We start from the raw sequence: 24,279 nt of genomic DNA, 5'->3' as shown, positions 1-24,279 counted from the left end.
TCATATTTTCTGTCAGTGTTTTCTCACACTCTACCTTTTTGGTTAGCTCCCCTAACTCTTCTCATTTCTCACTCAGTATCTACAGCCTTCCACCTCTGGAGTATCTGTTAATTCCCTTTCAGAAAGGCTCTATCTAAACATGAATTACTGGTCAACAAAAACAATTTGAATAATACATTTTGCCTCAGAAGCTGAGTTTATGACATGGCATATTCACACATTGGTTTTCTTAAATTGGTGAATTTCTACTGTCAAAGTGAGTTTAAAAGCTCTTTCCTTACTAAGATCACTTAGTGTGATTTTTCCAGAGTTGAAATGTTGATACGCAACCATGTGCACACTGACTACTATAAAGCAGGCAATCCTTCAGACTGTTATTCAAATTGGAAAATGTGTTTGTCTGTGTTGGCAAACATTCCCATTTAATTTTTCAATTGTTTGGGTCAAAGGTTTAAGCTTAACAATCTGCCTTAAAACATGGACACCTACTTAACAAAAATGAAGAACATTTGATTTTATTTCTCACTACCTTTTCATGAAGTGTTAGCCTGATTCATAGAAACAAACAACCCTATTATGTCAATGCTAACAACCAGTGAAATGTCATAATTAATTAAGTGTCAATATGGTAAACTAATATTCCATCAACATCATCCTTTAAAATTACAAACAAAAATTTAAGTCATTATCCCAATCTATAAGTCAAAATGAGCCATAAAATAATGTTTAAAAAAGAATCACAAAACAATTTCAAATTTGACAAAACCCTGCTCTCCAGCTCAACTGAAATATATTGGGTTTTTCCACCTGAACCACTTTAGACTCTTGCAGACAGGATGTCGCTTTTGAGAACAAATACCTTTGCCACCTTCAGTGTTCTAAAAACCTAAATTTTGGATTCCCAAAGACATTGTTCATAAATTTATAATTAACACTCATCAAGTATATTCTACAATTTCAAGTCAATTTGTTATAAATTTAGAAAATTCCCAGACATTTGGGACTAGACTCTAAAAATGTAGAAATTGCTTTGCAATCCAGGAATGACCTACTTTGAACCTGAGGGAGGAATCGTATTGTGAGAAGAAATTCACAGTTGTGCGAAAAGAAATGATCATATTACCTTTTCAGTGCAAGTGCAAACAAGTCCAATAAACATAAATCCAACTTAAATAACTTTATTCTCTACTCCTGGTAGGTTTACAAGACTAATAACTTCACAATAAAACATTTCTAGTGCAAATCTCTGCCACCTGATCAGAAACAAATTCTGTCTTGCTCGAGATTAATTTTTTTTTAAGATTACTTACAGTGTGGAAACAGGCCCTTCGGCCCAACAAGTCCACACCACCCCACCGAAGCGTAGCCCACCCATACCCCTACATCTACATCTACCCCTTACCTAACACTACGGGCAATTTAGCATGACCAATTCACCTGACCTGCACATCTTTGGACTGTGGGAGGAAACCGGAGCACCCGGAGGAAACCCACGCAGACACGGGGAGAACGTGCAAACTCCACACAGTCAGTCGCCTGAGGCGGGAATTGAACCCGGGTCTCTGGCGCTGTGAGGCAGCAGTGCTAACCACTGTGCCACCGTGCCGCCCACAAATCTAAACTACATCACAAAATATGAAACTTAGTAAAACACAGTGAAAAACATCATCCCAAAACACAACACAGGAATGTAATTAGACAAAATATGACAAGTCATAGAGACATTAGGAGCCCATATAACCTGGTCAAAGCTGGGCCAAAAATATACCTTTCAAGAAATGACTTAAAAGAGAAGAAATAGAAAGGTTAAGAGAGCTAACTCCAGAGGTTACTACCCAGGTGTCCGAAGATAAGGCGGTCAATGATGAAGATATAGAATGTGGATAAATGTCTGGTTATCCACTTTGGTGGCAAGAACAGGAAGGCAGATTACTACCTCAATGGTATCAAATTAGGTAAAGGGGCTGTTCAGAGAGATCTGGGTGTTCTTGTCCACCAGTCAATGAAGGCAAGCATGCAGGTACAGCAGGTCGTGAAGAAGGCTAATAGCATGCTGGCCTTCATAACAAGAGGGATTGAGTATAGAAGCAAAGAGGTGCTTCTGCAGCTGTACAGGGCCCTGGTGAGACCACACCTGGAGTACTGTGTACAGTTCTGGTCTCCAAATTTGAGGAAAGACATTCTGGCTATTGAGGGAGTGCAGCGTAGGTTCACGAGGTCAATTCCTGGAATGGCAGGATTGCCTTACACGGAAAGACTGAAGCGACTGGGCTTGTATACCCTTGAGTTTAGAAGACTGAGAGGGGATCTGATTGAAACGTATAGGCTTATGAAAGGACTGGACACTCTGGCAGGAGGGAACATATTTCCGTTGATGGGGGAGTGCCGAACCAGAGGACACAACTTAAAAATACGGGGTAGACCATTTAGGACAGAGATGAGGAGAAACTACTTCACCCAGAGAGTGGTGGCTGTGTGGAATGCTCTGCCCCAGAGGGCAGTGGAGGCCCAGTCTCTGGATTCATTTAAGAAAGAATTGGATAGAGCTCCTAAAGATAGTGGAATCAAGGGTTATGGAGATAAGGCACGAAAAGGATACTGATTAGGAATGATCAGCCATGATCATATTGAATGGCGGTGCAGGCTCGAAGGGCAGAATGGCCTACTCCTGCATCTATTGTCTATTGTCTATTGTCTAGGGAATATACAAGACTTTAAAACTGAAGGAACACAGAGGTCTCCGAGACTTAAAGGTCCGTGGAGGTCACAAAGATATAGAGAGGAGAGATCATGGAAGGATTTGAACACAAGGATGACATTTTAAAACTGAGGCACTTCTGGACTCTGAGTAAAGTGGGCAATGGATGATACAAATCAGGGTCGAGGCAGCTCACCTTTATAATGGTGGAAGGTGGTAAGCCAGACAGGACAGTATTGGAATAGTGAAGTCTGCAGGTAACAAAAGATATGGATAAGTATTTAGGTAGTAATTAGCAGAGGTCAAGAGCAGAGTCCACTTCCTATCTGTTAATGCTCTTTTGAATCATCTTGGGATATTTTACTATTTCAATGGAATTATCTAGATCAAACACCTGTTGCCATTGTTAACTTTTGAATTAAGGATAATCAATCATCACTGAGGTCAAGGTATTGGAAATAGTTTATTTTAGTAAAGCAGAAATTGATTCGAAGGCTTGACAAATTACAAACATTTCTATATTCTTTTATGGGATGTAGGCGTCACTGATAAGGGCAGCATTTTCTGGCTATCCCTAAATTACCTTAAATGGAATGACTTCCTGGACCATTTTAGAGGCTGATAACAGTCAACCATATTGCAGTGGGTCTGGAGTCAAATGCAAACCAGACCAGGTAACAAAGGTAGATTTCCTTCCCAAAAGATACTATGAAGCAGATTGTTTTAAAAAACAATCATGGTTTCATAGTAACCATTATTGAAACAAGCTTTATATTACATGTGAATTAACTGAATTTAAATGGCACTAGGTGCTATGGCAGGATTTGAATCCATGTTCCCAGTAATTCTGAACAGTCATACTCGACTCGAAACGTTAAAACTGCAGTAGAAACTCCAAAGATAGAGAGATATGCAGTCTAACCAGGTGTCCCATTTGCGAACTGACTGAATGCAATGAGCAGCATCTCTTCAGATCATAACTTAGATCAGGAGGTAGAATCATGTGTCCTAAGAATTCACCTTGCATTTTTGAATACAGATTTTTAGTCTTTATTACTAAGACTAAACATACCCATATGTCTGAGCAGGCAGAGGTCAATGTGATTACTGGGATCTTTTATTTAGTTGTCTTTACATTTCCTTTATCTGCTTCTTATATCTGGATAAGGAGGCTTTCAGGCTCAATATTCTGAATCAATGCGGACAGACTGAGTGAAGCTATCCAATCCATGTGTTTAATTCTCTTTTCAATGGGAGGAAACCCTTGTGTATGCAAACATATACTGAATGTGGACACATGCCAAAAGCACAGACACAAAATGAATTTGCATTTTTTTCTTCTATTTCACCAACAAAAAAGGCAGCAGGTGCAGCACAGAGGTACAACAGGCAACACAGAGATTCTGTCATGAACCAGAATTATCATGAACAAGCAATGAATAGAAAGCAGAGGTAATTTAGGTTGACAAAAGCTTCACCTTCAGCTTGGTTTAACACTGTCACAAGACGATAGTTCAATAGTTACATCATTGCCTTTTCAAAATACCCCAAACTCCTGAACAACCACACCATAAAAAAGGCATTTGAACATTGTACTTTACAGATTTTGTTGCATTCAGATATTCACTTTAAACTTTTACTTTAACTTAACAGACACATTTGGACAAGAGGATGAGCAAGGCAGCTTAACTGATGAATCATCCTAGGCCTCACTTAAAGCACAGATGATGCAAGGATCCAAACTTAAACAATACCACCATCATACCTCTTACAGAAAGATAAAGCAATTCATTCACAAACAACGATAATGGAAGAAAAATTTAGATCCAAGAAAACCGTTATTACTTCAGTGAAGCAGGATACAAGCCCAGTATCAATTATTCCATGACATTTTATTTTGTGAAGAACATGTCATTAAAGCATGACAGCAATAGTATGTTCAGAACATTGAGTAACACAAGAACCACATTTTTTGAAAGTGACAGAACTCTTGCCCACCATTGTCTTTTTTCCTAAATCAGATTGCCCATGTTTCGAAAAGTTTCGCATTAAGAAAGTGAAATAGCAATTCTCGAGTGACATCTTTCGCTCTCCACGTCTGAATTTAGCCAGAAGAAATTAGTGGTGTAATCTCTTAAATTTAATCAAGTTAACAAACACTGTTTATGTTTCACTGCAAGTACTTACCAGTCATTTCTGAAGATGTATCAGGGCTCACTCCTGTTCGACTGTACTTGAAACACATCAATGTGGCGATTTCATTTGTACGTGGAGGCAGGGGGTGTGGGGGTGCTCAACTACTGCTTTGTACAAGATGGAACTAAACTTCAGTGCAGCTCTACGGTGTTTAAGGTGAAAATGTTTCAATATTAACATGTAGTGTAAACTCCAACCCTCCAAGAATTGGAACTAGTGAAGACAGAAGGACAGTAAATTGAAATCAAATCCCTGCAGCAAATGGACTCTTCCAGTGGATTAGTAAATACATTGTTCCTTGCTGGGCTCGTGTGGGCTGATAACGTGAAGTAGACTTTACCACCTTGTCATCACTTAACATTGTGTTTTCACAAAGTCATCAATGTTAGATAAATACATGTCATGATTCGGTTATGCAAAGCGTTGTCTCTCAGGCCATCAGGAGTTAAAAAGCTGGCAGCTGCAGCAGACACACAGCCTTCCCCTGTTTTTGTTTTAAAAGCAGTGTTTTGTTTTAAGGCTGAGCCATAATTTCCGCACTAAACTCTGATTTGGTTTCAATCACACAATATTTTGCATTCAAGACAATGGACAACTCATCAACATGTAAACTATGACGCTTTTTTAGAATATTAAATGAGATAAATAACACGCAGCATGATAATTTTAACTAAAGATTCTGTTTCAAACTATATTCACAACCCAAATCTCAGCTCAATATTACATGAAGGCTACAGACCAAGGGTATTTCACAGGTGAGTTATATTAAGAGTCATGATATTCTCACCTTCAATACTTAATTCTCACCCTCTAAAAATGAAGGTCCAATAACTGTAACCCTTATCCAAGACATTATATAGCCTGTATGTTGTGCACAACCAGGCATGTTTTAGGAGTTGCTGTCAGGCATATAAAGGAGATGAGATTAAAGTGGTGCTGGAAAAGCACAGCAGGTCAAGCAGCATCCAAGGAGCATAAAATTTGACGTTTCGACGTTGATTTTCCTGCTCCTCGGATGCTGCCTGACCTGCTGTGCTTTTCCAGCACCACTCTAATCTTGACTCTGATCTCCAGCATCTGCAATCCTCATTTTCATCTACATGAATGAGATGTCTCACTCAGCAGGATTGATTTGAGTAATTAGTGCCTTGATGTTGGACATCTTGAACCACTGTTCTCACAATCAAATTTGGGGATCTTTCAGAAGGTGCCACAGGTCACACTTCTCTAGTGCCTGAGGACCCTGCTGCAGGTTGTCCAATCTCATACCCATAGGAAAGCAGGGATCATTACTGCCAGCCTGCTTGATGGTGGTTGATGGGTTCATCAGGCAGATTGCTTTATATGGATGGTGTTGAGTTTCTTCAATATTGTTGGAGCTGCACTCAACCAGACTAGAACATAAGAACACATGGGGGAAGAGGGACCTGTACAAGCAGAGCAGGTTACATCTGGGCAGGACCAGAACAGATATCTGAGGGGGAGCATTTGCGAATGTGGTTGGGGAGGATTTCAACTGAAATAGCAAAGGGTTGGGAACCTAAATAGGGAGGCAATAAAGAGGGATGTAAATAAAGAGTACTAAATAATCTTCTAAACTCTTATGAATAAAGGTCTAATCATTTTAGCTGCTCTTGATAAGTCACTCTCTTCATCTCAGAAAGCAGCCGAGTTATTCTGTTTTCAACTGCCTCCAATGCCAGTGCATCCATCCTTAAAGAAGAGGGTCAAAATTGTATGTAGTACTCCAGGTATGGCCTCATCAACATCCTGTACAGTTGTGACAAGACTTCACTATCTTTAAACTTCAAACTCCTAGCAATAAGGATAAAATTCCATTTGCCTACTTAATTATTTGCTGCACTTGCATGCTAACTTCGTGTGTCATTCACAGGATCCACCAGAACACTTTGCACGTTTTTGCAGTCTCTCTCAGTTTAAATATCTGCCTTTTAATCCGCCCTACCTCACATTTCCTACAGTTAACTCGACCACAATGTTTTTGCTCACTCACTCAACCCATCTATATCTGCGTGCAGATTCCTAATGTCCTCATCACAACATGCCTGCTTTGTATCATCAGCAACTTTGCTCCCTCGTCCAAGGAATTAATATAAATAATTGAAGTCTTCAGGCACTCTACTAGATACTTGCCACTCTACTTAACCTGTAGGTAAAAATTAGATTTTAATGATTTTGCAATTAAACAAAATTGTATTTTCACAACTGCCTCATGGCATTTTGCAGATAAAGCTAGAAATATAATGGATTCTTTAAGATTGCTAGGAGAAAGTGAGGACTGCAGATGCTGGAGATCAGACCTTAAAAATGTGTTGCTGGAAAAGCGCAGCAGGTCAGGCAGCATCATAGGAACAGGAGAATCGACGTTTCGGGCATAAGCGCTTCTTCAGGAATGAGGAGGGTGTGCCAAGCAGGCTAAGATAAAAGGTAGGGAGGAGGGACTTGGGGAAGGGGCACACATGAACAGAGAACAGTACAGCACAGCGCAGGCTCTTCAGCCCTCGATGTTGTGCCGACTTTTTATCCTACTCTAAGATCAGACTAACCTATAACGACCTTCATTGTATTATCTTCCATGTGCTTGTCCAAGAGTCACTTAAATGTCCCTAATGTATCTGACTCTACTATCACTGCTGGCAGTACATTCCACGCATCCATCACTCTCTGACATCTCCCCTAAACCTTCCTCCAATCACCTTAAAATTATGCCCCCTCATGACAGACATTTCTGCCATGGGAAAAAGTCTCTGGCTATCCACTCTATCTATGCCTCTCATAATATTGGACATCTCTATCAAGTCACCTCTCATCCTTCCTAGCCCCAATGAGAAAAGCCTTAGCTCCCTCAACCTTTCTTAAGGCAGTCCCTTCAGTTCAGGAAGTATCCTGGTAAATCTCCTCTTAAACCTTCTCTAAAACTTCCACATCTTTCCTACAATGAGGCAACCAGAACTGAACACAATATTCCAAGTATGGTCTAACCAGGACTCTATAGAGCTGCAGCAAAACCTCGTGGCTTTTAAACTCAATCGCCCGCTAATGAAAGCCAACGCACCATATGCCTTCCTAACAATCCTGTCGACTTGGGTGGCAACTTTGAACGATCTATGGACATGGACCCCAAGATCCTTCTGTTCCTCCACACTGCCAGGAATCCTGCCTTTAACCCTGTATTCTACATTCAAATTTGACCTTCCAAAGTGAATCATAGAGTCATAGAGATGTACAACATGGAAACAGACCCTTCGGTCCAACTCGTCCATGCCGACTAGACATCCCAACCCAATCTAGTCCCACCTATCAGCACCCGGCCCATATCCCTCCAAACCCTTCCTATTCATATACCCATCCAAATGCCTCTTAAATGTTGCAATTGTACCAGCCTCCATCACACCCTCTGGCAGATCATTCCATACACGTACCACCCTCTGCGTGAAAAAGTTGCCCCTTAGGTCTCTTTTATATCTTTCCCCTCTCACCCTAAACCTATGCCCACTAGTTCCGGACTCCCCGACCCCAGGGAAAAGACTTTGTTTATTTATCCTATCCATGCCCCTCATAATTTTGTAAACCTCTATAAGGTCACCCCTCAGCCTCTGACGCTCCAAGGAAAACAACCCCAGCCTGTTCAGCCTCTCCCTGTAGCTCAGATCCTCCAACCCTGGCAAAATCCTTCTAAATCTTTTCTGAACCCTTTCAAGTTTCACAACATCGTTCCGATAGCAAGGAGACCAGAATTGCACACAATATTCTAACAGTGGCCTAACCAATGTCTTGTACAGCCGCAACATGACCTCCCAACTTCTGTACTCAATACTCTGACCAATAAAGGAAAGCATACCAAACACCTCCTTCACTATCCTATCTACCTGCAATTCCACTTTCACTTCACACTTTTCCAGGTTGAACTCCATCTGCCACTTATCAGCCCAGTTCTGCATCTTGTCAACATCCCTTTGCAACTTACAACAGCCCTCCACACCATCCACAATTCCATCAACCTTCATGTTATCGGCAACCGTACTAACCCACCCTTCCACTTCCTCATCCAAGTCACAAAGAGCAGAGGTCCCAGAACGGATTCCTGCAGAATACCACTGGTCACCAAGCTTCAGTCTGAATCTTTTCCATCTATCGTCACTGTCATCTATGGGCCAGCCAATTCTGTATCCAGACTGCCAGATCCATGTATACCACATCCACTTTACCGCCATCAATGTATTTGGTCACATCCTCAAAGAATTCAATAAGGTTTGTGAGGCATGACCTACCCCTCACAAAGCCATGCTGACTATCTCTAATCAAACCAGGGTTTTACAATTAATCAGAATCTTCTCCAATACTTTGTCCACTACAGACATAAGACTGACTCGTCTAATTCCCCGGATTATCCCTATGCCCTCGTTCAAGAAAGGGAATAACATTTGCCACCCTGCAATCATCTGCACTACTCCAGTGGACAGTGAGGATGCAAAGATCAGTGCCAAAGGCGCAGCAATCTCTTGTAGTAACCTAGGGTATATCTAGTCTGGCCCAGGAGATTTACCTATCCTTATGTTTTCAAAATTTTCAGCATATCCTCCTTCCTAACATCAACCTGTTTGAGCATATCAGACTGTTTCACACTGTCCTCAGAAACATCAAGGTCCCCCTCAGTCGTGAAGAACTGAAGCGAAGTATTCATTAAGGACCTCTCCTACCTCCTCCAACTCCAGGCGCAAGTTCCCTCCACTTTCCCTGATTGGCCCTACCCTCACTCTATCCATCCTCTTGTTCCTCACATAAGTGTAGAATACCTTAGGGTTTTCCTTAATCCTACCCACCAAGGCTTTTTCATGCCCCCTTCTAGCTCTAAGTCCATTCTTCAGTTCCTTCCTGGCTACCTTGCAACCCTCTAGAGCCCTGTCTGATCCTTGCCTCCTCAACCTTAAGTAAGCTTCCTTCTTCCTCTTGACTAAATGTTCCACATCCATTGTCACCCAAGGTTCCCTCACCCTACCATTCTTCCTTGCCTCAGTGAGACAAACCCGTCCAGCACTATCAGCAAGTGCTTCCCAAACAACCTCAACATTTCTGTTGTGCATTTCTCTGAGAACATCTGTTCCCAAATTTTACTTCACAGTTCCTGCCTAATAGCATTGTAATTCCCCCACCCCAGTTAAATGCTTTACAATACCCTCTGCTCCTATCCTTCTCTATGAGTATAGGTCAAGAAGTTGTGATCATTATCACTGAACTGCTCTCCCACCGAGAGATCTGACACCTGGCATGGTTCATAGCCAAGCACCAAATCCAACATGGCCTCTCCTCTAGTCAGCCTATTTACATATTGTGTCAGGAACCCTTCCTGGACACATCTGGCAAAAAAGGCTCCATCCAAACTATTTGAACTAAGGAGGTTCCAATCAATATTAGGGAAGTTAAAGTCACCCATGACAACAACCCTGTTACTTCTGCACCTTTCCAAAACCTGCCTCCCAATCCACTCCTCCGTGTGTCTGTTGCTATTGGGGTGCCTGTAGAAAAGTGACTCCCAATAAAGTGACTGCTCCCTTCATGTTTCTGATTTCCATCTATACTGACTCTGTTGTCAAACGCTCCTTGATGACCTCCCTTTCTGCAGCTGTGATACTATCCCTAATTAGCAATGTTACTCCCCCACTTCATTTACCTCCCTCTCTTCCCACCCTACCCCACCCATTCCTTTTGAAACATCTAAACTCTGGAACATTGCTGAGACCACTTTTGGAGTACTGTGTACAGTTCTGGATGCCCTGCTACAGGAACAACGTTATTAAACTACAGGAAGGTGGTTCAAAAAAGATTTACCAAGATATTTCCAGGACTGGAGGATTTGAGTTATAAGGTTAGGCTGGAACGTTTTTTATTGGAGGAGGTTGAGGGCTGACCTTATAGAGGTTTATAAAATCATGAGGGGTATAGATAAGGTGACTAGAAAGGGACTTTTCCCTCTGGTGGGGGAGTTCAAAATTAAGGGGCATATTTTTAAGGTGAGAGGAGCAAGATTTAAAAGGGACCAGAGAGGCAATTTTTTTCACACAAAGGGTGGTTCATTGTGGAATGAATTACCTGATGAAGTGGTAGATGCAGGTACAAATCCAACATTTAAAAGACATTTCGACAAGTACATGAATCGGAAAGATTTAGAGGGATATGGGCCAAAGGCAGGCAAGTGGGACTAGTTTAGCTTGGAAAACTTGGTCAACATGGACAAGTTGAACCAAAGAATCTAGTTCTGTGCTCCATGACTGTAAGAGAAAGAGAGGACTGCAGATGCTGGAAAAAAAAGTTGAAAAGTGTGGCACTGGAAAAGCACAGCTGGTCAGGCAGGGTCCAAGGAGTAGCAGAATCGACATTTCAGGCATAAGCCCTTCATCAGGAATGATGATGGGCTTACACTCGAAATATCAATTCTCCTGCTCCTCAGATGCTGCCTAACCAGCTGTGCTTTTCCAGTGCTGCACATTTCAACTCCATGACTGCAAGAAAACAGGTTTGTTCCTGAGCTGATCACTCGCTGATCTCAAATAGAACAGTGGTAGACTCTGGATTCGAGTCAGGAGTCGACAATTGCCGAGGGTTGCAACACATAATTGCGATCTAAATTAAACATGCGACCCTGAAGGAAGATACTGTCGCATATCATCCTAAGGCATTAAAGTAAGTGGGGAGAAAAGCGTTATGTATTTACAATTCAGCCAAGCTGTAGCACAGCATCCTACGCTAATACTTGATCAAGTGTTTTATATTTAATCCTGATTTTTTAACACCAACCAATGGAATCGTAAAACAAAAGAGCTGGTCATTGACTTCAGGAAGAAAGGTGGACGACACACCCCTATCTACATCGATGGTGGAGATGGTCGAGACTGTCAAGTTCCTAGCTGTGTGATGATCATCAACAATCCTGGTCCACCTGCATTGACGCTACTGCCAAATTAGCACAACAATGCCTCCACATTCTCAGGAGGCCAAGGAAATTGGGCATGCCCATGAAGACTGCTACAAGTTTTCACAGATGCACCATAGAAAGCATTTTATCCAAATGCTTCACGTCTTGGTATGGCAACTGCTCTGCCCAGGACTGTAATAACCTACAGAGAAATTCCTGAAGAAGAGCTTATGCCCAAAACGTCGATTCTCCTGCTCCTTTGATGCTGCCTGACCTGCTGCACTTTTCCAGCAACAGATTTTTCAGCTCTGATCTCCAGCATCTGCAGTCCTCACTTTCTGCAAGTTGATTTTAACCTACAGAGAATGGTGAACACAGCCCAGTCCATCATACAAGCCAACCTCACAGTGCCAGGGTCCCAGGTTCGATTCCAGCCTCAGTCTGTGTGGAGTTTGCACATTCTCCCTGTGTCTGTATGGGTTTCCTCTGGGTGCTCTGGTTTCCTCCCACTGTCCAAAGACGTGCAGGTTAGGTGAATTGGCCATGCTAAATTGCCCATAGTGTGAGGTGCATTAGTCAGAGGGAAATGGGTCTGGGTGGGCAAAAGGGCCTGTTCCACACTGTAGGGAATCTAACAAATAAATCTATACTTCTCGCTGCCTCAGGAAGGCAACCAACCTCATCAAAGACCCATCCCACGCCAGTTATCATCTCTTCTGTCGCGCACAAGATACAAAAATTAAACACACGTTGCAACTGATTTAAGAACAGCTTCTTCCCTGCTGTTACATGACTTCTGAATGGACCTCTCAAATTTTAAATTTAATGTTGATCTTGCTCTTTGTGCACTTTCTCTGCAGCCGTACCATTGTATTCCTCACTCTGTTCTACAACCCTAAGACATGTTGTATTGTATGGTATAATCTGCCTGTACGGAATGCAGAACAAAACTTTTCACTGTACCGAGGTATATGTGATAATAATAAATCAAATCAAAAGGATCCAGCTTCCATACTTGAAGATACAACCAACAGTATAAGACACTTGTTTGACCTCAGCTGGAGTAATATGTACAAATGGAGGTACCACATTACAGGGAAAAATGTGGATGCATTGGACAAAGTCCAGGAGCAATTTAAAAGAATGACTCCAGGAAAGAGAAACTTCAGTTATGAGGACAGATTAAAGAAGTTGGGACTGTTCTCCTTTGAGAAAAACAGTATGGGAAATATCAGAGGTTTTCAAAATCATGAGTGGGCTGGACGGAGTCAATAGGGAGACCCTCTTTGTAAAAGGTATGGGAACAAGAAGGCATAGATTAAAAGTGATTTGCAAAAGAAGCAAGCAGGATAGAAGTAAAATATTTCCACACAGCAAATTGTTCAAGTATGGAACGCTCTGCCTATAAATGTATTGAAGGCAGATTCAATTGAGGAATCCAGGTGGTAATGAGATGATTATTTGGATAGAAATGGAGTGGGAGGGTATAAGAAAAGACAGGAGATTGACACTGGATAATGATGCTCATTTAAAGAGCTGCCATAGGCCCGATGTGCTGAATGGCCTCTTTCTGTGCTGTGATACTTTCATGATTCTTCACTAAATGCACTCAAGTATCAGGCAGTGTATTCTGTAATGGGCCTAAATAGAGAAAATCTGTTTTTCTGTTTGATTCTGTGCTAATACAGTACAGTAGAAAGAAAGTGGATTATAGATTCCTAAAATCGATGATCTAATCAAACCCAATGACCTAACTTCAATCAGGAATATTTTATTCTCATGCAGCAGCTTCCCCTACCCTCTAACCTGTGACATCTTTCCAGCAGCCATAGTAGAATTAATATTTACCTAACATGTTACCCACCTGTTTATTGAGTACAAACGTTTAAACTCAATACCCACATCCTGTTAAGTGCATTACTATTTGGAATATTTGAACCATGCATGGAAGTTTATATGCCCTTATTTAATAATTCAGCAAACTTCTCACTAGCATTTTTGTGCACTAACCTGAGAAAGTTTCTTACTTCAATAGCTGCCTTCAGAATAGACAGTAAAAGGTGTTCCCTGAGGCAAGGGAGACTGGGGGAGAAAAAGCAACAGAAGCTACTCTCAACAACATTCTAACAATGGATGTAAAAAGCCACTCTTTAAAAAAAACCCAGCAACAGCACTTCCAAACTAAAAGTATCTGAGTTTGCTGGCACTTCACATAAATTGAAGTACCTCAACAGGGATAATGTGACACCTGTCAGTTATGCTGGTGAGTAGAGAGTGACTTCAGTGAAGCAGCAGAGAGAGGCTCTTAAAATACTTGACTGACACACATGTCCTCTCTGATTGGCCCGCAAGTTCCTCACCTCTCTCAAGAATGACATTACTTTGTTAATTTAATTCATTCTGCAATTAAAATTTTAATTATGGTTAGCACAAAGACAATTTGGGCCAGCAGAAGAATAAAATTGACTGACAAGGTGACATTTGATAGTGAATAACCCGAGAAACAGAAACTATTTAAAATAACTACCTTGCATTTTCATGAACGTAAATATAAACAACATTTTAGTCTTAGTTATAGTATTTAATTTGTCAGTTAGTAAACACTGGTGTTGCACGTAGAAATGTTTCCAAGTCCTGAAATCATTCAGCCAATTTTGAACAATACAGTTATCATTCATTCAGCAAATCAAAAACTTTATTCCTTTTGTACCTTATTTAAAATGGAGACAGGTATAGATTTGGAAAGGAAGGAGTTGGAAAATATCAGAGAATTAAGATTTTTAAAATGGAACTGTATTGACCAACAAAATTGAACAGTAGGTTTAGTAATTCTATTCTTCTTCCTAGGTACCAACAGTTATATTTAAATAAAAGATTGGATTTTACATTGTTCAGAAGAAAGACCAACAGTGCTCCCCACCATTACAGTGTAAATCTGACCATAGACACTGCTGCACACGTGCATAAAAACAGAAAACTCAAACTGCTTTCAGAACATAGCCCACTGCGCCCGCAGATCAGACTAATATTTTTCATCAATAGACAAAGTATGGAAATCTATGTAAGGGTGCAAAATTACAACATAAGCCCAAGAAATATGGCAGACCAAGTTAACACTGGGACAATCAGAAGTAAATGAATTTTTAATGTGGGGGCAAATGATTATGATTGTCAAACAACCTCTCTGGTTCTGAAAATTAATTTTAAACTATGCAGTCTCATTCATTCAGAATTTAATGAGTGGTATAAATATTTAAAATTAAGTTTCTCTCTGTCTCTTACCCCTCAAGCCAATCTGCTTTTCCCAATCTTTATTTTGCTTTCTGTGCATGATCAAAATCTAATTTATACTTCTGGATAATACTCTGATGTCTGAGAATTCTTGAACCCAATTGATTAAAGAGCCTCAAGTGTTCTTGCTTTGATGGTAGATGCTACAGATTCTCCTCAGGGGGCATTATTTACTGGACCAGACACCAGATGACATGCTCTAAATCCCAAGAAAACTATATGGCCAACTGTCAGCAAGGTGTATGCTAAACAATGTTCGTTCACAGCTGACCACAACATCTGGACCAAAGTATTTATAGTTTGAAACAAATTAAACATTACAAGCCATGCAAAAATGACCCAACGATCAGGAGCATTCTTAGTGATATGCATTGCAGTGTTTTACATCAATACAGCATTTTTTTGTTGAAGTCAGATCAGCATGGAAAGGTTTTTTTAAAAAAGAATATGCAACTACAGACCAGTCAACAGCCTCAGTTTACTAGAGTGTTTCACCTGTGGAGGTTAGCATGGACTGCTATTGGGCAAACACTGAGAAGCAGTGAGGCATGACATAAACTGAGTCACTTCTGTTTGGCATGTTGAATATATTTATTTGACATAGCAATGAACATTAAGTAAAAATATCAAGCTATGCCATGGCATCATCATTTCCTGATCTCAGGAGAAGGAGTACAGGGGCTTAACACTTCGAACAATACACAGTGCAACTAATTTGTGTCACATTCATTCAGAAACGCTGACATCTGTTAGATGAGACCAAACCTTTGCAGTTATATATGTCAAATAGTGCATGACTCAGGAACATTTAATTGGTTTAAAATGCATTTAAATGATTTTATGCAATTATTCTGTAACTAATTTCCTCCATACCACTACTGAGAAGTAATTTAGTACAGCACGTGTCTGTTACCCACAAAGGAAATCAGGCAATCTGAACCTTCCTTAGACTGGCGAATAGGATTATTACCCAAAAAAAGCTTTCGCAAAGAGTGATTTAAATAGAAGATCTAAGTAGTTCAGTTTAGTAAGAGATTGTTTTTGTTAGCAGTGCATGAAAAAAGCACTGAATGGAATACAAATATATTTCTGGGATTCAGTCACCAGCCTGCAAATTTACTAAAAGAAAATTTTATCCATGCCAAACCACATTTGAGAATTAGAACAAAAGTCTATGGTTGTGGGCAGTTGAAGCAAGACTGAAAATGTTGATCCTTTTTGTAACATGAAACCTAAACAGCAGTAAATTCAGAAGATAATATTTTGGTGAGACAAAATTATAATCCAACAACAATTTATTGGCTTGTGAAAGTTGTATCAGAAAGAGATGTTAAGTTTTCTGTACCTAAAGTTTCCAGATAAAAACCACAACATCCTTTTTGAATAAGTTGCAGTTTCCTGCAAGAAACTGAATTAGTTCACGCAGAACCTTTTGACGTTCTGGGCATTCTGACATTCAACTGCATGTACAAAGAAAATCTATGGTCTCCGATGTGAAATGTTACACTCCAGCAATGCACATTACATGATTAACACTTTACAACTCTCACTGCATCCAATCATATTCTGTATCATATTGAAAGCTTCTATCAATGTACCTTGCTTCTGCAATCAAAATTGTAATTCAAGATTCATTTGCTATTCATGCAAAGTGCATTGACAACAAATTCTGACTGAGCAGGAAATGGGTCAATTTAACATCTGTACAAACCCCAAATACTTAGGTGCATAACAATTATTCTCTGTGATTTTATACATCAGAAACAATTAATTTGAAATACATATTTTAAACAGGGCTAGTATTGTACATTTTAATTACTGTGCAGCTATTTTTCTGCACCAAATCACCAGAACCTCAACATTATATTAAATCTAGCAATTTTTATGCTCACTGTCCTATTATGGACTGCAGTATTTGCACCTAAACCAATCAGGATATAATTGTTTCCTTATTATGTAAAGTTTGATTAATATGTGCCTCTTCTCTCACCCTCATCACATATAATTTTGTTCAACATTGGATGGAAAAAAACTTCAGATCCAGAAACCCGAGAAGATAACATAATACAGGGCAAGAGATAAGTTAATATACAGTACCCAATGGGTAAAAGACATATTAGCATTGTATTACTTCTATAGTTGTCATAGCCAACCATTCTAAATGCACTCATTGCATTCTTACAGAGTATGGAAGGCAGAAATGGCAAGAAAGGGAAATTCTAAGATTTAAACAACACTCGAGTTTGGGTTTTATGGAGACTGATCAAGGAGAAAGTAAACTCAAGAACTATCTTCAGGCTTAGACTTCACAGTAACATATTAGAACTTCAAAGTAAATACAAGGCTTTCTGTAAGGATTAACCTTCTTTGTGTTCATTTTCGCATGTTCTCAAGACTGTTATTCTATAGTATTCCGGTCATGTTCTAACTCCACCAACACTGTGCTATTTATCCTCAGTGATGTGGAGCTCCATGACACCATTACAAAGTTACTCCAGGGTCCTGAAACCCTTGCATAATAAGGAAAATACTGAGTGACAACTTGAAATTAGCCAGCATCCCCCAAGCATTAGTTCAGCAGCTCCAGGCAAGGTTTCCTGATATGTACTGAGAAACCAACGTGAAGGCCAATCTGCATAGGGCAGAACTAAGCCAAGTCTAAAAAGAATGAAAGACATCATTTAAATCACGAAATAGTGGTGACGCTCAACTTTCTGTTGAAAGACGTAACATGTTACGATGTAGTAGCAGCATTCAAGCCTTGCCGGAATTGGACTCTGGAGTGATTTAAGAGTTTTTACAGGTGGAAGAAACTGTACAAGTCAGTGAGGTTGCTGGCAGACAATAAGCAAAATATAAAGCAATACAGAAAAATTCACAATGAATGCTAGCAATTGAGAAAAACAAAGTTTCATTCCCACACTGAACAGCATGTTAGAATGATGAAGGTTGTGTCAAAGTGAACTGAAGCTGTATATACTTGAGGGCAAGCAATAGGAAGTAAGTTGAATAAAAAAGTGGAATGATACAAACAGCAGTGTAGGTAACGATGACTGGAAATAGGCAGTGACATAAAGAATGATTTCAGTGAAAAAGCTCCTGCTTAACAAAAACAGTCAGTAAAAAAGCCATCATTACAATTTGAAAGGAAATTAAATAGCTGCAAAGATGTCATTAGCAAGACACTTTATGACAATAAATAAAAACCCACTGGAAAACACTCAGCAAATGATAGCATTCATGAAGAAAGAAACATTAATGTTTCAGCTCAAAGGCCTTTAATCAGAACAGAAAGGTATTAGTGATTTAACAGATATCAAATATAAAAACTAAAAACTAAAATAAAAACTAGGAAGAACAACAATTAAGTAACAAGAAAGAAGATGGTGCAAAACATGAGAAGTGGCCTTATTGAAACATAGTGGACTTGACAGTGATGATGAAGAAAGATTATTTCCCTTCTGGTACTTTACAAGACTGTAGGGCATAAACACAGAATAAGGGATCACATGTTTAAGACCGAGATGAGGAGGAGTTTCTTCTCTCAAAGGGTAGTGAATCTGTGGGGTTCTTTCCCAGAGAGGGCTCTCAAGACTGGGCCGTTAAGTATTTTCGAGGCTGAGATGGACAGGATTGATTTACTCAGTAAGGGAATTAAGGATTATAGTGAAACGACAAGAAATTGGAATTGAGGATTATCAGAACAGCCATGATAGGCAGAGCAGACTTGATGAGCTGAATTGCTTATTCTATTCCTATGTCTTATGGGTAATGGAACAGTAAAGACAAGATGGAAATGGCCAATACAGGACCATTACTGGTACGTGATACTCAAGAAAGTAGGACAATGGTTGGATTCTAAAGTCACTGAATTTAGCTTTTTTTAAATTTAACATTCTTTCATAGAATCTGAGTGTTAACAACTAACAACAACAACGTGTTACTGTGCCTTCTTAATCCCAGTTATATTTCAACTGCATTGCTGTGGTTCTGGAGTCACATGCAGGTCAGACCAGGTCGGAAGGCAGATTTCCTTCCTTAAAAGGGCATTAGTGAACTAGATGAGTTTTTACAACAATCACCATTAGGCCTGCTTTTTATTCCAAATTTTCATCACTTTCTATAGTCCCCAGAATATTAGCCTGGGTCACTATATTACTAAACCTGTGATATTATCACTAAATACCACCTACCCCCAAAGCACATACAGCAAACATTCACCAAACGCATAATTAAAATCCTGAGATCCTGTTCCTCAAACCTATGCCCTCTAGTTTTAAGGTGAGCTGGGGAAGATTTAAATAGGACCTGAGGAATAAATGTTTCACACAGAGAAGTGGGATGTGTATGGAATAAGCTGCCAGTGGAAGTGGTAGAGGCTGGTACAATTACAACATTTAAAAGTCTTCTGGATAGGTATATGGACAGGAAGAGTTTAAAGGGATATGGGCCAAGTGCTGGCAAATGGGACTAGGTCAGATTAGAATGTCTGGTCAGCGCAGACGACTTAGACCGAAATGTCTGTTTCTACCCTGTACGACTCTGAAAAGGAGAGGTAGCAAATTACAAAGGCTGTAATCCAAATGTTGAATTTCTCTCGGGCCACAGGGGAGGTGTCAGAGAACTCAAAGACAGATATCATGGTTCCAGTTTTCATGAAAGGTGGTAGGGATAAACCAGTGAATCTCATATCACTGGTCATAAAACTATTGGAGGAAACTCTGAAGGAGAGAATTAATCTCCAATCAGACAGGCAAGATTTGATCAGAAATAGTCAAAGGGAGGTCATGTCGAAGAAATTTGACTGAATTTTTCAAGGAAGTAATCAGGTGAGTAGATGAGGGTAGTGCAGTTGATTAATTTATTAAGGATTTCAGCAGAGCTTTTGACAAGGTCTCACATGGGAGACTGACAGAGGATTCAGGGTAACTTAGCAAGATGGATCCAAACTGATTTAGCAATAGGAGACAGAGTGGTGGTTGAAGGCTATTTATGTGAGTAAATTTGCAGCCGACACAAAGATTGGCCTAATGGTTGACGCTGAGGAAGATGGTCTTGGATTACAGCAAGTCGACCAGAAAGCGAGTTGATGCACTTTGGAAGACGGAACAAAACAATGGAGCACTCAATTAATGGCAGCAGACTAGGAAGCTCAGAGGAACAGAGGGAACTTGAGGTGCAAGTTCACACATCCCCATGACAGGGTAGGTTAAGGAGGCATACGGGACACTTGCCTTTAATATTTGTGGCATAGATTATAAGAGCAGGGAGGGTATGCTGGAGCTGGACAAAACTTTCAGTAGACCACAGCTGGTGTACTGTGTGCAGCTCTGGTCGCTACACTATACAAAGGATGTAACTCAATGAAGGAAGTAGAGAAGTGATTCATCAAGATATTGCCTGGAATGGAGAAGGCTGAGGGGGAACCTAATTGAAATGAGGGGTATGGATGAAGTGGATAGGAGGCAATTGCTCCCCTCAACTGAAAGGTCAGTAACAAGGGGATACAATTTTAAAAAGGTGACAGCCAGAAGGAGGGTAATAGAGGAGGAAACCTCACAACCTCACAGGTATAGGGATAATCACTTGAAATGACATAACATTCAAGGCTATGCACCAAATGTTGGAAAGCGGGATTAGTGTAGGTAGGTCGGTGCAAATTCAATGGGCCGATGAGCTTCTTCTGTACTCTATAACTCTGGGACTCCATAAATTTATCAATAAACCTTATTTTGAAATGTATGGGGTCAGCTTGTATTAGAAGCTTTAGTAACATCCATGCCAGTAATAAAATGATTCAACCTAGTGCCTGGAAGCATAGATCAAGAGACAAGCAGTACAAGTGACATGATGGTAAGTAAATTAGCTCATAAATCACTGCATTAGAATAGAATTAAATTAAATAAATGTAAATTTAAAATGCACTTCTAAATGGTGTTACGCTTTAAACAATCCAATTCAGATATTAAGATCATTCTCGAATTTTGCTATCACTAAATGAAATAAAACATTTGTTGCTCCAGGCAAGTGGGTTATAAGTTAACTTATTACCCACTGTGTGCTTTTCAAAGGCAATACACAAAAGACATTGAAGTCTGACCCGGTCATTACATGGCCTAGTGCAGTCTCCTGAACAACTAGAATCTCAGATCACAGAAAAGATTTTCAGGCAATTGGGAATTGAATTTAAGAGTTATAGTTCTTATCACCAAAATCGAACACAAGAAAATAATGTCAGATTTAAAAAGAATGTGAATAACTAAGAGTTAAAATCATTGCTTTACGCAAAGAATAAACTTTTAAAACTGCAAATAAAAAGAAGAGAATGTGTTTCAATAACGCTATATTAATATTCCTTTAATAAGTTCACCACAGATTTCAAAATCAAATTACGTAATAATGAAGTTTTAAAAAGTGACACCATTTTCTGGAGTTCTTGAGTCTTTAATAGTCAAGTATTAACACATTTCAACGAGCAACTTATTTCAGATAACTTAGTTCTCCGAAAAACACACAAGCTTTGTTCAAGACTCATTAATGCAAACAATGTAAGTAGGTACTATTTGGATATACATTTCTATTAAATGAATGAGTTATAGAAGAAACCAGACAACTTTTCACTCTACAGGGATTGAAAGTGAGTCACAGGTCCTTAGAAGCAGCAAAATATTTAATTGAACAAAGATCTTGGAGGTGAAACAAATGTTTTGTCTAGATTCTCTCTCCCTAATTCGCATATCAGTAACAATAGAATGGGAATGTTCATTAGTCAGCCTCAGTGAAACTGCTATACTTTTGACAGCACTATTCAATTGCCCTGAATACCTGAACAAAATTTCACCCCGTTGTTAAATGCAGCTGCACACCAGACCTCCCAAAAGCAATGCCTCAATATGAAAAGCAGTGACCTACAGCAACAGCCAGTCACTCAGAAGAACCTTCTGACCTCTGACTGTTTAGTTTGTTCTACATTACACAGCACTTGTATAAATGTTAGATGGTGACTTCAACTGATCTAAATGCAAGCAGCCCCGCTTCATCTTTATCTTCATCCTTATCTTTAAACTGTGCAAATGTATACTGTGGTACTTATCTATTCTGAAGGAATGCATCCATAATAAGACAATAAGATATAGGAGCAGAACGAGGCCATTCCAACCATCAAGTCTGCTCCACCATTCGAACATATCTGACATGTTTCTCGACCCCATTCTCTCGCCTTCCCCCTGTAACCCTTGATCCACTTATTAATCAAGAATCTATCTCGGTCTTAAATACACTCAATGAATCGGCCTCCAGTGGTCTCCTTTGGCGACAATGAATTCTATCAATTCACCACCCTCTGGCTGAAGAAGTTTCAATGAGATCCCCCACATGCTTCTAAACACCACTACAGACCCAGAATCCTCAACTGTTCTTCATATGACAAGCCTTTCATCCCTAGGACCATTCTGATAAACCTCCTCAGGGACCCGTCCAAGGCCAGTACATCTCTGCTCATATTTTGGCCTTCTTGAAATATCATTTTCAAACTACTATTCTCTGTAGTCTGAAAAGGTCAAGAATCTGAAGCTGAGTCTGAACACACAAACTCCTATCCAAAAAACAATACTGCTATTTCTCTAAAAAGCCCACAGTTTCTGTAATGAAAGGGAGATTGTTGCTAAGAAAACAACCATTTAACTCATATAAAAAAAAAATCAGATATCAGGTGACATGGGGACTTTGATTAAATCTAGTTTAGAGCTTAAGAATGCACTCAGTATAAAGTCATTACACTGTAATTTAATCAACACTTCCAAAGACTTTTAAAAGTAAATGGTTTAGATCACGTAGATAGTCTTACAAGACTCAGCAAAAATACATTAACACCTCTTAAACACAACTCAAATTGCTCCAAAGGAATGATTTTGAATATAATAAAACAAATTGCAGCATACATGTTGAAGTTCACCAGATTTGATGTTGATCACAGAAAAAAGGAACACTTTTGTTATTGACGGTACACAATTTAGAACATTACTGAATAAACAATTATCTTCACCATGTGCATCTTATTCCAGGCAGTAGCTTTATCAGATCAACATTAAAGTCCATTCTTGTGGCTCTGCTAGCACTACATTAAGCACATCAATTATTTCAGCCAATTCAAGAAGCTTTATGCACCTCACTGAAATGCAATTAAATAGTATTCATTATTGATTTGGAGGTCCAAATACCTCAGTTTCATCATAATACAGAAAAAGAGTTTTAGCCAAAAGGACTCCTCTTGGTCTAAAACTTTCCCCTGATTCAATAACCTATAACTAAATCTCTGCTTGAAGTACTTTTGAGTGTTCGGCACAACACTCCTCTTGTTCAGTGATAGCAGTGCCCACCTCTTTAAACAGTTCATAATTCCACAGGGTGGTTTTATTCAGCTGCTGGCGAAACGCACATGATGTTCTCTCAAAATATGCAGACTTAGTCCAACCGATTAAAATCACAAAATTTTTTTTTTGAAAAGTCAAGTAATTAAATTTTGTCAATACTGTCTATTACAAAAACAATAATATTATCATATTACATTAGTACACTACAGCTGACTACACAATTCTCCTCTGTGTCTCATCAATGTTGGCTGACTGGGTGGGACTGCACTTTATTAATTTCATTGTGATCATTTTAACCATGCCCAATTTTAAAAAAAAATTCATTCACACGACGAGGGCGTCGTTGGCTAGGTCAGCATTTTATGCTTATCCCTAATTGCCCAGAGGGCAGTTAAGAGTCAACCACATTGCTGTAGGTCTGGAGTTACATGTAAGGCAGACCAGGTAAGGATGGCCATTTCTTTCCCTAAAGGAGATTAGTGAACCAGATGGGTTTGATGAGTCACAATAATTGCCTTACTTCTCAATACTGCACTGTTACCACTGGTGGTCCCTCCTAATCTTCATCTACATGCTGCCCTTCAGTGATATCATCCTAAAAGTCAGTTTCCACACACAAACTGCAGCCCTACCTCAGCAATAGCCCCTCTCAATTTGTCCACTGTCTCATCATACTGTATGTTGCCACAATAAACACAATGATCTGAAATTCCCTCCAACTTTACTTTGGGAGAACCAAAGCCACTGGTTTTGGCCCCAATACAAACACCCTGGCACACGTCTTAGTG

At 39.7% G+C, this 24,279-nt stretch overlaps 1 protein-coding gene across 4 annotated transcripts in view; it reads right to left on the bottom strand.

Annotated features, from left to right (window-relative positions):
• Nucleotides 1-24,279, bottom strand: part of ccser2a (coiled-coil serine-rich protein 2a) — a 616,376-nt gene that overhangs the window by 559,098 nt on the left and 32,999 nt on the right. The window contains exon 1 of one of the 4 annotated variants that reach the window (XM_072583584.1): nucleotides 4,886-4,932. The exons of the other annotated variants lie outside the window; for them this stretch is intronic. The gene's annotated coding sequence lies outside the window, so the exon portion shown is untranslated. Of the gene's footprint in view, nucleotides 1-4,885; nucleotides 4,933-24,279 lie in introns of those variants that run through there. 4 annotated transcript variants of the gene reach the window in all.

The sequence above is a fragment of the Chiloscyllium punctatum genome, chromosome 13 (assembly GCF_047496795.1).
Source record: "Chiloscyllium punctatum isolate Juve2018m chromosome 13, sChiPun1.3, whole genome shotgun sequence".
NCBI classification, from domain to species: domain Eukaryota; kingdom Metazoa; phylum Chordata; class Chondrichthyes; order Orectolobiformes; family Hemiscylliidae; genus Chiloscyllium; species Chiloscyllium punctatum.
The sequence above is the reverse complement of the archived record's forward strand: the minus strand, read 5'-3'. Positions and strand labels throughout refer to the sequence as shown.